Source organism: Meriones unguiculatus, chromosome 7 (assembly GCF_030254825.1).
Source record: "Meriones unguiculatus strain TT.TT164.6M chromosome 7, Bangor_MerUng_6.1, whole genome shotgun sequence".
NCBI lineage: Eukaryota > Metazoa > Chordata > Mammalia > Rodentia > Muridae > Meriones > Meriones unguiculatus.
Window position 1 is genome coordinate 64,574,992 of NC_083355.1, and position 5,370 is coordinate 64,580,361.

Here is a 5,370-nt window from a genome sequence, read left to right on the forward strand (position 1 = left end):
TTCTAGCCAAGGATTTATTGATTGTGAATTGTTGAAGTTCTGGATGGAGACATAATTTATGTCTCAGTCCATTTCAGAATTGTTCTCATGTAACAGGATCAACAGTATAAGTTACTTTTTTATTATTGAAAATACAATCATTATCATGTTGAAATCAACGCAAGGTTACATAGCTCAAAATATCGTTTTTGGGCTCTTGGTCTCCTGTTGAATTAGGCCAAGTTGTTATCTATCTCCTGAGAAAAGGCCATCCATTAGAGAGACAGGTGGTTGCCTTGAGTAATTGAAAAGGCATGTTTTCAGTAAATTTTATATAAACTTTTTAAATTTAGTTTAAGCATACCCTAGGCATCTTGTATATGTTTAGAGGTTTAGGCCTAGGTTTTTATATATGATGTAGCTACTTTTGTCCTATCCCCTTTTTTATATAGAATGAACAGTTATACCTTGATAGCCAAACTTTATGTAAACCCCCTTTTACCTCTAACATTTAAGCATATTCTAGGCATCTTGTACCTGGGTTTTCACATTTGTTTTGGTTATCTTTGGATTACCTCCTTTTTGATATGAGATGGACAGTTCTCCCTTTTAAACATATGAATTATAACTTTTGAATTTTTAGGACTTAACTAAGCTGGTATGTACTTTTCCACCTGTAAGCCTCCTGTCTCTTTTTTGTATCAGGTATAACCAACATATGTCAACCATGAAAATGTTTCATGTTTGAATGTATAAGCCAGCTTCCAGAAGAGTGTGACACCTTAATTTAATCAGCATTTAAAAGCTTTTTGACATGGGAGGCTTGCAGTTTGCATATTTATCTTCCAACCTAATTTTGAGTCCTTATATTAACCAACAGAATATATCTCTTAAGCCAAAATGCCCTTTGGCACCAGTTCTCCTGTGTAAGTCTCACTTTCTGAGATTGGCTGGCTTTTTTAGAGCAGTGTATCATCATCTCTCCTTACATAAACCTAAAATTAATGTAACATCTGTTATTAAGAAAAAAGAACTTATGTGGTAACTTTAAGGAAAATTTTGTCTTTTTTTTTTAAGTCTTGGACTATCTCTGCAAGTGGCTAAACAACAGGAGTTGTCACCCTGGCTTTTATTATATAAATTAGGCTGATCTGGAACTCAGAGATCTGCCTGTTTCTTTTTTCTTTGTGTTGAGATGAAAGGTATGTGCCTTTACCAACTTGTTTAAATATTTTTTTAAATATTTTAAATATTTTGTTTAAATATTTTCAATGTCGTAACTCAAAGCCTTTAAAAAAATCAGAATCAAGAAAATTCTTAGTTTTGCGTCAGTTGTGCCAATTTAGGTTGTAACAAGCAAAACCCAATTGGTTATGTTTTGGAAATTAGTTGTTACAGTGAATTGGTGGACTCTTACCAGAAAGAGCTTACATGTACCTGGCAGCCAGAGAGCTTTGAATTTTAGCTCTTATTAAACTAATTATTAGGAAGAGTGCCCTTTCAATTGTCTGTAACTTAGAAAAGCCATTTCTTGGCTTTTCTCTCATTTTCTTATGAACTTTATGGGAGAAGGCATGGAGAAGACCATCATCATTGCAAAAGGTTTTTAAACATCCTCTGCCACGGTATTTTTTTTTATTTTAGATGCAGTTTTAGGCCAAGCTCTGTCTAGAGTCTGTATTCCTCCAGTTCCTTTTTTTTTCCAGCCATGGCTCCTGAGCTGAGCCAGCCATAGTATAAGGAAGCCATGTACTCCTTTTGTTAGACTGTGGTGGCAGCCAGTTTTCTTATGTTAAATCTTATGTCTGCCCACAATAGGAATTTTATTGCTTCTGGGCCTGTTTAAGAGTCTCCCTTAAAGAGACAGTAATTGACCTGGGTGATTTTAGGTATTAAGTTTAGGTTGTTTGGGTTGTATTACTGGGAACTTATTCCCCCCACCAAATTGTGATAAGGTATGATTTAAAGGGTGTGGATACTTAGATTAGTTGGGTGCCATTTGTTGTGGGTTGTTATTATTTATTATTGATTTACCTTTTAGTTAAGCAGCAGTCATTCCTAAACCTGCTATACCCAAATCACAATGCAGAGACTAAGATTTATTTAATTAACCTAGAGCACAATGTTGGACAATAGTTACTCCATCCTCAATCTCCAAGCCAGCATAATTTTCTAACATTCAGATTTCACCCATTATACTTGCTTTTAGTCATATCTCAGGTCTGATTCATTTCTCCGTGTGTTTCAAAGACCTCTCCTGCAGGTTCTCCACCCTCCTTCCTGCTTCATCTCTCTCCCTTCTGGACCAGTATGTCCCACCCTATCCTCTCCATTGCTCAGCATTGGGGCTGGTTGTTTAATTGACAATATAGAGAACAAATAGTGGCATGTTTACACAGACTTGAGACAGGTGATGCTTAGAAAGAGCATCACAATGCCATGTCCAGATTGAAACCAGATAGTGGTGTTAGGCCCAGCAAGAGCCTAAATATAAGAAGGTATGAAGAGAACTCAGGAAACTAATCATCCATCCATGCAAAAACGCAAGAGACTCACTCTTCTTGACCATTGCAATGGTGTCACCCCTGCTGGTCAGCTAGGAGTGGCACTGGGAGACAAAGAGCTTAGGTTTTTAAAAGATACAAGGCGGGAATCTCCTGGGGTTGACTTCTTGGCAATTTAGGATTGGATGAAGTGTCTAACTTTTAAAATAATTGTTTAGTTCTGGTCACCTTTAGGTCCAGTCAGCCCTGTTGTAAATATCTGATCTTCAAGTCAGTTTGGAATTTCCTGCCATCCACAGTTAAATGTGGGAGGGTGATTAACTCATCCCATGTCTGTTTTGAGGAGTGGGGGTTACAGGCTTTGGATCAAAGGTCAGGAGAAGGATTGGGGCCATTTGGCCCAGTTTCCAAACAAAGCCCATCTCACCAGCACCAGCCAGTGATTTTTTTCTCCATTAAGTAGAGATCTCTGCTTGTTCTCTTCCTTATCTCTGCCCTCACAGATGGCTAATGTCAGGAACTTTTACATTCCTCGGTTCTCTGGAGAAGCACTAAGAGGCTTTAATTAACATGGGCCTAAAACTTGCAAATATAAGTTAAAAGGCAATTAAAAGAAACATAGGTTACAAAGTTAGTCTGATTCTTTCAGTGGGGCAGAGAAATCAGCATTTGAATGAAAAAGGGTAAATTGTATCCATTCCAAAAAAAAACATTACAAGAACAAAAGTCCTAACCTAGGGATATATTTTCAACATAAGCATAGAAGAAGTTTTCCAACCCAAAGAAAGAGATGCATATAAACATACAAGAAGCATACAGAATAGCAAATAGATTGAAACAGAAAAGAAAAATTTCCAGCTACATAATAATCAAAACAATAAATGTACAGAACAAAGAAAGAATATTAAAAGCAAGGGAAAAAGGCCAAGTAACGTATATATGCATATCTATCAGAATCACACCCAACTTCCTTACAGAGACTCTAAAAGGGAGACAGACCTGGGCATATATGTATTGCAGACTCTAAGTGACTACAGATGTCAATGCAGACTACAATAGCCAGTAAAACTTTTAATCACCACAGATGGAGAAAACAAGAGATTCCATGACAAAAAAAATTTAAACAATATCTATATAGAATCCCAGTCCTACAGAAGATACTAGAAGGAAAACAACTGAAGGAGTTTAACTACACCCAAGGAAACACAGAAAATAAATAACCCTATACCAGCAATACCAACACACACACACACACACACACACACACACACTTTAATACCACCAACACCAAAATAACAGGAATTAGGTAGCATTGGTCCTTAATATCTCTCAACATCATTGGACTCAATTCCCTGATAAAAAGACACAGGTTAACAGAATGGATATCTAAACAGGATCCATCATTTTGCTACATACAAGAAACACACCTCAGCAACAAGAAGACATTTCCTCAGAGTAAAGGACTGGAAAAAGGTTTTCAAGAAATGGACTCAAGAAACAAGCTGGAGTAGCCATTCTAATATCTAATAAAATAGACTTTCAACCAAAATTAATCAAAAGAGATTGGGAAGAACACTCATCAAAGAAAAAAATCCACTAAGATGATGTCTCAATTCTGAATATCTATGCCCCAGTTGAAGGAGACCCAAATTTTTTTTTCTGAGACAGGGTTTTTCTGTGTAGCTTTGGCTGTCTTGAACTTGCTTTGTACACCAGGCCGACCTAGAACTCACAGAGATCAACCTGCCCCTCCCTCCTATAGTGATGGAATTAAAAGCTTTTGCCATCACTCACATGGCTGGACACCCCATTTGTAAAAGTAATGATACGAAACTTAAATCATACATTGAACCCCAAACATTAATAGTGGGAGATTCAACACCTCTTTCTCAGTAATGGGCAGGCCATCAAGACAAAAACTTAAAGGAGAAATAATTAAACTGGGTGTTGTAATGAATCAAATGGACCTAACAGATATCTACAGAACAATCTATCTAAGAATTGAGATGGAGGAAACAGTATTGTGTTAAACTGAACACAGTCAGTAGTGACAAGAGAGGAGATGGTGGTGGAGGGCATGATGAGTGGCCCCACTCAGGAAACGGCTCTATTTTGATGCAGTCTCACAGGCTTGGAGGGTTAAACACAGAATCTGATGCCCAGTTTTATAGAAATGTGAAAATGTCAAATAGAAACAAAAGTCTGGGGAGCTGTGATACCTAGAAGACTTTAAGCTATTAAACAAATTAGCAACAGTGTCCACAATGAGCTATGATTATATTCAGTTTTACCATCTTTTTTAATGCATATCATCACAATTTAATATATTTTAACATCTAACTTTGAATACTTTCCTCACATACTTCATATATTATAACCTATAATATAGAATACCTTCCAGACATTTATAGAATATTCTATGTTTATATGTGTTGACACTGTAAAAAAAAATTGAGCTCTCTCTCTTACACACACATATACACAATTCAGAAACATGTTCTGAAAAATTAGAAACTATAAAATTTACAAATAAAATACAGTCTTTCCCTAGTAACCAAGAAGAACGAGATCTGGATTCCTCCCGAAAGTGGCAAATATGATAATTTCTGTCCTGAGATATGAAGGCATGGTTGAAAAGGATAACAAAGTAAAGTGTTTATGCTCACTACTTTTGATAATTCATTTATGAATTAAAGGTGAAAATAATAAGAATAAGCAGCCTAATGAAGTTGCTAAACTAAAGAACTCTGGTGGAAGGAAGTTGACCTTGCAAGTATTTTGGAAGTTGAGGTAAAAGATTTTATTTTTGCTGGAGGTTGTACTACAAAGATTGTTAAATATCCCATGTAGAAGCAGTGAGACCACTTGTTTCTCCCCTTGGGAGACT